Below are 11605 nucleotides of genomic sequence, written 5' to 3' on the forward strand. Positions count from 1 at the left end.
GTTGCCGTGTTGCTGTGGTGTTGTGTTGAGAATAACAGATGGGATCAGTGCATTAATCAGGGACAATCTCAAATCAGAGCAAAATGTGGACTCAGTCTGGGTGAAGCTGAAAGGCAGCAAAGGACAGCAAAACATTGGCAGGAGTTGTTTATCAGCTACCAGTCATGGTCGCGTGGGCATGGTATTAATCAGGAGATTAGAGAGGCGGGTAGCATGGGTAATAACACTGATCAGGGGTGACTTTAATCTGCTCACAGACTGGTTCATCTGAGTGCCTGGTGGCACAGTGGTTAGCACTTCAGCCTCACAGCGTCAGGGACCTGGGTTCGTTTCCCGGCTTGGGTCACTGTCTGCATGGAGTCTGCACATTCTCCCCGTGTCTGCATGGGTTTCCTCCGGGTGCTCCAGTTTCCACCACAGTCCGAAAGACCTGCTGGTTTGGTGTATTGGCCGTGCTAAATTCTCCCTCTGTGTACCCAAACAGGTGCTGGAGTGTGGCGCCTAGGGGAATTTCCCCGTGGCTTCATTGCAGTGTTAATGTAAGCCTACTCATGACTAATAAATAAATTTTAACTTTTAAATCCTACCGAGCAGTGATGTTGTGGAGGGTGAGTTTCTGGAGTGTGATAGGGATAGTTTTCTAGCTCTGTATGTTGAGGAACAGACTAGAGAACAGGTTATTTTAGATCTCGCACTATGGAATGAGAAAGGGTTCATTAATTATCCTCCTGTTTAAGAACCTTTCGAGATGAGGGACCACAATACGATAGAATCTTACATTCTGTTTGATTGTTTAATCTGAAACCAAGGTGTTAAATGTGAACAAAGGGAATGATGACGGGATGAGGGACAAATTGACTGAGGAGGATTGGGAAAATGTATTAAAAGGATATTATGGGGCATAGACAGTGGAAAGTTAAAGAATTATTACGTACTTAACTGTAACTATACATTCCCTTAGGATGCAAGAACCTAAAAAGAAAAGTCAGTGAGCCATGACTAACAAGGAAGCGAAGGATTGTGTAAGATTAAAAGAAAGTTGCCAGAAATTATACATCTGAGGATTGGGAAGATTTCAGAATTCAGCAAAGGAGGACAGAGAAACTGATAAAGGGAGAAAAGAGTGTGTACATAAAGCAGCAAATAACATGAAAATGTATAAAAGCCTCGATAAGTACGTAAAAAGGGTAATGTTTTTGAAGATAAATGTAGGTCCATTACAGACAGGGTCAGGGGGATTTATAATGAGCAGAGAAATGGGTAATGTCAGAGAACTGAATGTTAACTGTGGAGGCAGCCACACTGCGAGCCGGGAGACCCAAGCGGAGATTGTGCAGCGGGCTTCCCGCTGAGCCCCAAGCCTCCGCGAGTCTCTATCTGCCAGATTTCCAGCACCGTCAGCTCCTCGCTGGAAATCGGCACAGAGATTATTTCGATATTTAAATGCTGATTTAAATATAATTAGCAGCCCGGGTCTGAAGTCTTCTCCCCTCCCCCCCCAACCGGGGGTGGGTCACTCCAGCTGGGTTTACAACACTTCCCCACTTACAGGGGGGGGCTGGCGGCCCGACCCTGCTGGAGTGAAGGGGGGGGGGCACAATTGAGGCACCCCCCCCCTGCCAGGAGGTAGGGGTAAAGAGGGGGTGTCTGTCCAACTCTGCTGGCACTGCCCAAGGAGCAAAGTGGCAATGGGGTTGGGACTGCCAGGGAGATGGGGGGGGTGCTGGGCGAGATCAAGATGGGCTGGAGGGTGCGGGGGTGGGGGGGGGTGGTCAAAGTTGGCCCGGACACATCCAGTAGTCCAGCGACCCACGCAGACACGGGGAGAACGTGCAGACTCTGCACAGACAGTGACCCGAGCCGGGAATCGAACCCGGGTCCCTGGCACTGTGAGGCAGCAGCGCTAACCCACTGTGCCGCTGTGCTGGGTAGGAGGAGGATCTGTGGAGTCTGAACAACAGCATGGAGCAGTTGGGCTGAATGTTTCTGTGCCTTGCGACTCTGTGAAGTTTTGGTGGGTGAAGGGTTTGAAGCAATCGGCCAATCCAAAGAGCAGGGACAGAAATTTTAAAAAAAACACCAACAACAACAATTGTGAAAGCGCCTGGAATTCTTTCAAAAAGAACATTTTTCTCCACGCCACTCCATTCAGGAAGCTCTGCGCTCTGCTGCAATTTAAACATCGCACTGTCCGCTTAGCAAAAACTTTCCCAAACTCTGTCCCTCCCAACCCAGGAATGAATCACCAATTTCAGAAACAATCTGAAAGGAGCATTTGGGACAAGGGGTAAAAGTGTTTTTCCTGGTTGATTTGCTGATAATGTGTGAGACAGATGCACTTTCACAGATTGCGACAGATTCTATAAAAATCAGACTGAGATAAGGAACAAAACATGACTCATGGGGAATGTGAGTCACGACAGAGAATTTGTTTTTTTGACTGGAATAGGCAGCAACAGGAAAACAAGGGGTTGGGACAGAGCAAACAACCCAAACAGAATAAAGGGACAAAAGGTGCTTGTTTCAGCTGGTGGGACACAACTGGGAGAGTAAAGGGATTTGGGGACACAGATTCACAAATCACTTCGGTTGAGGGGAGACCTGATAGAACTCTACAAGATTATGAGGGGCGTGGACAGAGTGGATAGTTAGAAGCTTTTTCCCAGGGTGGAAGAGTCAATTACTAGGGGGGGCACAGGTTTAAGGTGCGAGGGGCAAGGTTTAGAGGAGATGTACGAGGCAGACTTTTTACACAGAAGGTGGTGGAAGCCTGGAACACGTTGCCGGGGGAGGCAGTGGAAGCGGATACGTTAGTGACTTTTAAGGGACATCTTGACAAATACATGAATGGGATCGGAATAGAGGGATACGGTCCCCGGAAGGGTAGGGGGTTTTAGTTCAGTCGGGCAGTATGGTCAGTGCAGGTTTGGAGGGGCCGAAGGGCCTGTTCCCGTGCTGGAATTTTCTTTGTTCTTAACAAAGCCAGAATTAAAACATGACGTAAACCAAGCCCTGAAATTCACTCCAAGAGGGATAGAATTGAAAAGTGGAAAGGTTTTGCCAAACGCTTAGTTAGGCTAGAGTGGTGTCAACAGCTCTGATTTCCAAACTGTAAGAAGGATGTAGAAAAGACTGGGGCAGGTACAAGAAAAGATTTGCCAGGATGGGAGGAGAACTGAGCGATTACACCAATCATCGCTGGTTAGGAGACTGAGGGGAGACCTGATAGGGGCTCTTCAAAATTATAAACGGATAAAAGCAAATTACTGCGGATGCTGGAACCTGAAACCAGAAAACGCTGGAAAATCTCAGCAGGTCTGGCAGCATCTGTGACACAGTGATTAACATTGCTGTCTCACAGTGCCAGGGACCCGGGTTCAATTCCAGCCTCGGGTCACTGTGTGGAGTTTGCAGATTCTCCCTGTGTCTGCGTGGGTTTCCTCCGGGTGCTCCAGTTTCCTCCCACAGTCCAAAGATGTGCAGGTTAGGTGGATTGGCCATTTAATTGCCCCTTAGTGTCAATAGGATTAGCAGATTAAATGCATGGGGTTGTGGGGATAGGGTCTGGGTGGGATTGTGGTTGGTGCAGACTCGATGGGCTGAATGGTCTCTTTCTGCACCGTAGGGATTCTACGATTCTAGGTCTTTAACAAAGGGTCGTCTGGACTCGAAACGTCAGCTCTATTCTCTCCTTATAGATGCTGCCAGACCTGCTGAGGTGAAGATGGTTTCACTTGTAGGGAAAGCGATTATAAATTTAAACTGGTTAATTAATGAATCCAATATTGGATTCCACAAGAGGCTTTTCCACCCAGAGTGAGGTGAGAATGTGGAACTGGATGGGGCGCCTGTGGATGGTTGAATAGCTCTGACAAAGGGTCACCCAGACTCAAAACATTGGCTCTATTCTCTCTCCACAGGCATGGTCAGACCCGCTGGGATTTTCCAGCATTTTCTGTTTTTGTTGCATGGATGTAGATACATTGATGCAGAAGCTGGATAGACAGATGAGGAAGAAGGGATTGGAGTATTTATTGATAGGATGAGAGGAGATCAAGTGGAAAGGGATATGGATGTATAGAGAAACCGAGAGAGAGAGAGAGAGAGAGGAGCAGGTGGGCTGAATGGCCTGTTTCTGTGCTGTACCTTTGATGAAATTTGGGTAGTTGGAGGATAAGAGACAGTATCTGAGGAACAATATCTGGTGAGTGTATCCCGGTAACAGTATCCCGGTAACCATATTTTGGTAACAGTATCCCGGTAACAGTATCCTGGTAACCATATCCCGGTAACCATCAGTCACATCAAGAAAGAGAAATGACAAACTGAAACAAACAACAGAACAAATGGACAAAGTGTCTGGGCCAATATCAAAAAGAACATTTCTCTCCACAGGAATGCATGTTAGTTATGCAATTCTGCATTTCAATATGATTTAAACAACACATTGTCTCTCTCTTATAAACAAAAACATTGCCAAACATGTTGTTTTGATTGCAGTGCAGTGTTTGTTAATGTGCCCAAAATATATACACTGCTTCTCCCAGTAACTCCAGTGTGTCCAACTGGCTTCCAGAGACCCCAGACTGACTGCGATTTCTTTGTTGTTTCATCTTCTCTGTGGCACAGGAACAAGCACTCAAGTCCCAGTTAGATTTATGACTTAAATAGAATTTCCATAAAACTAAAATATTTCCACAAACCAAGTTTTAACCCTTTCATTTTGCTGCTCCTGTTGTTCCCAGCTGCAATTTGATTTGTTCCATTCTGCTTTCCGACCTGACTTAACGGAACCCGAATATCCTAACCCTGACCCTAACTCCTCCAACCCCCGCTGGACTGTAACACACCCAGTCCCTCACCCTAACTCTAACCCTAACCCTAACTCCTCCAACCCCCGCTGGACTGTAACACACCCAGTCCCTCACCCTAACCCAGTCCCTAACCCAGTCCCTCGCTCTAACCCAGTCTCTAACCGTAACCCAGTCCCTAACTCTAACTCTAACCCTAACCCGAACTCCTCCAACCCCCACCTGACAATAACACACCCAGTCCCTAACCCTAACCCAGTCCCTAACCGTAACCCAGTCCCTAACCCTAACCCAGTCCCTAACCGTAACCCAGTCCCCAACCCTAGCCCAGTCCCTAACCGTAACCCAGTCCCTAACCCTAACCCAGTCCCTAACCGTAACCCAGTCCCTAACCCTAACCCAGTCCCTAACCGTAACCCAGTCCCTAACCGTAACCCAGTCCCTAACTGTAACCCAGTCCCTAACCCTAACCCAGTCCCTAACCGTAACCCAGTCCCTAACCCTAACCCAGTCCCTAACCGTAACCCAGTCCCTAACCCTAACCCAGTCCCTAACCCTAACCCAGTCCCTAACCGTAACCCAGTCCCTAACTGTAACCCAGTCCCTAACCCAGTCCCTAACCGTAACCCAGTCCCTAACCCTAACCCAGTCCCTAACCGTAACCCAGTCCCTAACTGTAACCCAGTCCCTAACCCTAACCCAGTCCCTAACAATAAGGGTTGGACGTGAGCTGAAAAAAAGTGACAGAGCATGAAGGGGGCATATCCTCTCCCTGTCTGATCCAAAAAACCTAATTCTGAACCCTACCTGACTCCCTGAACCCTCACCTGACTGTCACACACACTAACCCTAACCTGACAGTAATACACCCAGTCCTTAACGCTAACTCTATACTAATGCACGCAATCCTTATCCCTATCATAACGTGCCCTAACCTTAACTCTAACTTTACAGGACCATATCTTGTCCTTAACTATAACCCAACAATTACCTTTCCTATATCCACTGTAACACATCCTAAACCCTAATCATATAATATATAATACAATGACACCTCTTAACCCTCATCCAAACTCTAACACATTACTCCAGTTTGATTTATGTATCCTAACCCAAATCCAGCCCCACACTAACATTGACATAACCCTTCCCTACCCTGTCTCTCCAATAACTCTAACATAATCCCATTGCTACTCTAACCCTACATACTTAAACACTCAATGAAACTATCCTAACAGAGCCATAACCCAATCTCTGATTTAACACCACTCCAATTAACTTTCATTCCTTGACACTGCTCCTCCTTTCTGTTTGTATGCTAGAGATGGGACACGTGTTGAGAAAGCGATTCTAAAGTGATTTCTGCCATTAAAACCCTCCACCATCCCTTCCTTGCCTCTTGACTTGACTATTCCAGTGCTTTCCGAGCCAATGTCCCATCTTCCACCCTCCATTAACTTGACCTTATCCAAAACGCTTGCCACTATCCCAATTCAGATGAAATCTCATATGCCCATCGTGGCTGTGTTCAACTTACACTGATCCCAGGTCTGGGAATGCCTCAATTCTGAAATTCTTATCCTTGTTTTCAAATCCTTCAATGTCTTCACCTCATTTCTGTAACCTCCTCCAGTCCTACAGATCTTTGAGATCTTTGCATTAGTTTAATTTAGATATCTTCTCCATTGTCTTAAGAGGAGACATTGAGCTGGTTGGGCCTTTACCCACTGGTGTTCAGAGGAATTAGAGGTCATTTTGTTAAAACAAATAAGATTCTGAGGGGGCTCAATACACAGTGGCACAGTGGTTAGCAGGGCTACCTCGCAGTGCCAGGGACCCAGGTTCGATTCCTAGCTTGGGTCACTGTCCATGCGGAGTTTGCACGTCCTGGGTTTCTTCCGGGTTCTCCAGTTTCTCCCACAGACCAAAGATGTGCGAGTTGGGTGGATTTGCCGTGCTAAATTGCCCCTCAGTGCCAGGGGATTAGCAGGACAAATATGTGGGGTTACAGGAATAGGGCCTGGGTGGGATTATTGTCAGGGCAGGCTCGATGGGCTGAATGGCCTCCTTCTGCACTATAGGGACATTTTTGAGTTGATTTATTATTGTCACATCTGTTAACACACAGTGAAAAGTATTGTTTTTTGTGCGCTATACAGACAAAGCATACCATTCATAGAGAAGGAAAGGAGAGTGCAGAATGTAGTGTTACAGTCGTAGCAAGGGTGCAGAGAAAGATCAACTTAATGCAAGGTAAGTCTATTCAAAGGTCTGACAGCAGCAGGGAAGAAGCTGTTCTTGAGTTGGTTTGTACGTGACCTCAAGACTTTTGTATCTTTTTCCGGAAGAAGCTGGAAGAGAGAATGTCCGGGGTGCGTGGAGTGCTTAATTATGCCGGCTGCTTTTCCGAGGCAGTGGGAAGTGTAGACAGGGTCAGTGGATGGGAGGCTGGTTTGTGTGATGGATTGGGGCTACATTCACGACCCTTTTGTAGTTCCTTGCAGTCTTGGGCAGAGCAGGAGCCCATACCAAGCTGTGATACAACCAGAAAGAATGCTTTCTATGGTGCATCTGTAAAAGTTAGACAGTCACAGCTGACATGCCAAATTTCCTTAGTCTTCTGAGAAAGTAGAGGTTTGGGCTTTCTTAACTATAGTGTCACCCTTGAGGGGACCAGGATAGGTTATTGGAGATCCTGAGAGGATGTCCTCTCATGGAGAAACCCAGAACTAGGGGGCACAGTTTAAAAAATGTATCCCTCCCTCCTCTTCTGAAGGTGCTGACTCTCACTGGGGTACAGGGTCCCCCTCTACTCCTGAAGGTGCTGACTCTCAGTGGCGTACAGGGTCTCCCTCCTCTCCTGAAGGTGCTGACTCTCAGTGGGGTACAGGGTCTCCCTCCTCTCCTGAAGGTGCTGACTCTCACTGGGGTACAGGGTCCCCCTCCTCTCCTGAAGGTGCTGACTCTCACTGGGGTACAGGGTCCCCCTCCTCTCCTGAAGGTGCTGACTCTCACTGGGGTACAGGTTCCCCTTCTACTCCTGAAGGTGCTGACTCTCACTGGGGTACAGGGTCTCCCTCCTCTCCTGAAGGTGCTGACTCTCACTGGGGTACAGGTTCCCCTTCTACTCCTGAAGGTGCTGACTCTCACTGGGGTACAGGTTCCCCTTCTACTCCTGAAGGTGCTGACTCTCACTGGGGTACAGGTTCCCCTTCTACTCCTGAAGTTGCTGACTCTCACTGGGGTACAGGGTCCCCCTCCTCTCCTGAAGCGCTGACTCTCACTGGGTTACAGGGTCTCTCTCCTCTCCTGAAGGTGCTGACTCTCACTGGGTTACAGGGTCTCCCTCCTCTCCTGAAGGTGCTGACTCTCACTGGGGTACAGGGTCTCCCTCCTCTCCTGAAGGTGCTGACTCTCACTGGGGTACAGGGTCCCCCTCCTCTCCTGAAGGTGCTGACTCTCACTGGGGTACAGGGTCTCCCTCCTCTCCTGAAGGTGCTGACTCTCACTGGGGTACAGGGTCCCCCTCCTCTCCTGAAGGTGCTGACTCTCACTGGGGTACAGGGTCCCCCTCCTCTCCTGAAGGTGCTGACTTTCACTGGGGTACAGGTTCCCCTTCTACTCCTGAAGGTGCTGACTCTCACTGGGGTACAGGGTCTCCCTCCTCTCCTGAAGGTGCTGACTCTCACTGGGGTACAGGGTCCCCCTCTACTCCTGAAGTTGCTGACTCTCACTGGGGTACAGGGTCCCCCTCCTCTCCTGAAGCGCTGACTCTCACTGGGTTACAGGGTCTCTCTCCTCTCCTGAAGGTGCTGACTCTCACTGGGGTACAGGGTCTCCCTCCTCTCCTGAAGGTGCTGACTCTCACTGGGGTACAGGGTCTCCCTCCTCTCCTGAAGGTGCTGACTCTCACTGGGGTACAGGGTCTCCCTCCTCTCCTGAAGGTGCTGACTCTCACTGGGGTACAGGGTCTCCCTCCTCTCCTGAAGGTGCTGACTCTCACTGGGGTACAGGGTCTCCCTCCTCTCCTGAAGGTGCTGACTCTCACTGGGGTACAGGGTCTCCCTCCTCTCCTGAAGGTGCTGACTCTCACTGGGGTACAGGGTCTCCCGCCTCTCCTGAAGGTGCTGACTCTCACTGGGTTACAGGGTCTCCCTCCTCTCCTGAAGGTGCTGACTCTCACTGGGGTACAAGGTCTCCCGCCTCTCCTGAAGGTGCTGACTCTCACTGGGGTACAGGGTCCCCCTCCTCTCCTGAAGGTGCTGACTCTCACTGGGGTACAGGGTCTCCCTCCTCTCCTGAAGGTGCTGACTCTCACTGGGGTACAGGGTCCCCCTCCTCTCCTGAAGGTGCTGACTCTCACTGGGGTACAGGGTCTCCCTCCTCTCCTGAAGGTGCTGACTCTCACTGGGGTACAGGGTCCCCCTCCTCTCCTGAAGGTGCTGACTCTCACTGGGGTACAGGGTCCCCCTCCTCCTGATGGTGCTCCCGCTGGGGTACGGCTGTCTAAGCACTGAATACTGGAATTCTCTTGCTGAATCTCTCTCTTTATCACGTTCCTTAGCCATGTACATCTTCAACAATGTTTTTTTACTTGTCCCATATCCTCCTGATGAGTTTTGCTCCTGACATTTCAATAGGAATATTAATTGAATGCAGGTGGTTGTTAATATCTTCTATGTTTTACTCCAGACATTCTGATAGCACATCGCCATGGGAGATTCTAATTAGAACATAGAACACTACAGCACAAACAGGCCCTTCAGCCCACAAGTTGCACTGATCACATCCATACCTACCAAGCCATAGAACTATCTGTAACTTCCAATCCCATTAAATTCCATATACTCATCCAGAAGTCTTTTAAAAGACCCCAGCGAGTTCGCCTCTACCACCACCGACGGCAGCCGATTCCACTCACTCACCACCCTCTGAGTGAAAAACTGACCCCTAACATCTCCTCTGTACTTGCTTCCCAGCACCTTAAACCTGTGTCCTCTCGTAGCGACCATTTCAGCCCTGGGAAATAGCCTCCGAGAATCCACCCTATCTATTCCTCTCAACATTTTATAAACCTCTATCCGGTCACCTCTCAACCTTCGTCTCTCCAGGGAGAAGAGACTGAGCTCCCTCAACCTATCTTCATAAGGCATGCCTCCCAATCCAGGCAACATCCTTGTAAATCTCCTCTGCACCCTCTCAATAGCTTCCACATCCTTCCTATAGTGAGGCAACCAGAACTGCGCACAGTACTCCAACTGGGGTCTGACAAGGGTCTTATAAAGTTGCAGCATTACCTCCCGACTCCTAAACTCAATCCCTCGATTAATGAAGGCCAGTACACCATACGCCTTCTTGACCACATCCTCCACCTGCGAGGCCGATTTATGGACCCGCACGACAACGTTCCGATGAGACAAGGAGGTTTTGGTAGGTCAAGGGAACCGTGGTGCACGAAGGTTGTGATGAACCTAGTCAGGAAGAAAAGGAAGGCGTACAAAAGGTTCAGAGAACTAGGAGAAGTTAAGGATCCAAGGATGTTAAGGATTCTCAAAGATTCCAGGATAATTTTGGAGTTGGGGCCACCCTAGCTCCCATATCCAGAGCGCACATGAGCCATCTTGTAGCTTCTTCAACCCTCAAAAGGCTCATGTGTAACCCCCACCCCCAAGATGCCACAGCTACCTGGAGCCCAGCCACACGGCTGTTTCTGCTCAGACACTCAATGTTAGCTCTGCCTCATGATTTACGGAAAATCACTGCACCCTCCCCCTCACAAAGCTGCTGATATCACTTCATATTTCATAGTTAAAGCTGCCCCACCAAAGAAACGTGTAGCAAAAATCAACTGACAGCCGGGAGTCCGACTGTCAGCAGCAGTTTACTTCCACTTGTCATGTCCAAGGTGTTGTTGGTGAAACCTGTCATAAGGAGTGGAGTCTGTGCCCCAAAACAGCTCCTCCAAAACAGTGCTGCCTGCCTTCTAACCAGGAATAAATCCTGTTCACCCAAATCCCACCCACCCCGCGCTCACCCAAACCCACTGCTTCTTCCTTTAAAATACCTTTTTAAACCTTCCTCCCTGATCGAGCTTTTGACCATTTCACTTAATGCTGCCTCCCGTGAAACATTCGGGGTTCTTTATTATACGCGTGGAGGCTTTGTAAGTGAAAGTTGTTATTGTGGGACAGGGTCCCTAACTCATGCTTCCGTACCACCCACTCCAACAGCAGTGCTTGCTGTCCGAGGACAGGGGTTACGGTGATGCCTCCCCTGCTCGAACAGCCTGCTGTCATTCACATGGAGATGGTAGCCTAGGAATAGTGACAGAGGACCTGCCTGGTATACAAACCTGTCAAGGGTAGAGAGAGAACCAGATTGGGGGATTGGCTTGGTTGGAGGCGGGGGCAGGGCACTTTTGGATGGAGGGTCCGAATTGGGGAAGCAGGACATAAGGGAGAAAAATTAAAGAAAACATAACCCTTCTTCAAGACGAGGAGGGGGCGGTGGGTACAGTGGCACAGTGGTTAGCACTGCTGCCTCACAGCATCAGGGATCCAGGCTCAATTCCCAACTCATGTTATTGCCTGTGTGGAGTTTGCTCATTCTCCTCGTGTCTGCTTCGGTTTCTCCCCACAGTCCAAAGTTAGGTGGATTGGCTATGCTGAATTAGTGTCAGGGGGATTAGCAGGATAAAGTTGTGGGGTTAGGGGATAGGGCCTGGGTGGGCTGAATAGCCTCCTCTTCCCCTGTAGGGATTCTATGATTAGAACAAAAACGACCAGACACCAAGA

This window comes from Carcharhinus amblyrhynchos, chromosome 3 (assembly GCF_965287045.1).
Source record: "Carcharhinus amblyrhynchos chromosome 3, sCarAmb.v2.hapA, whole genome shotgun sequence".
Lineage (NCBI taxonomy): Eukaryota > Metazoa > Chordata > Chondrichthyes > Carcharhiniformes > Carcharhinidae > Carcharhinus > Carcharhinus amblyrhynchos.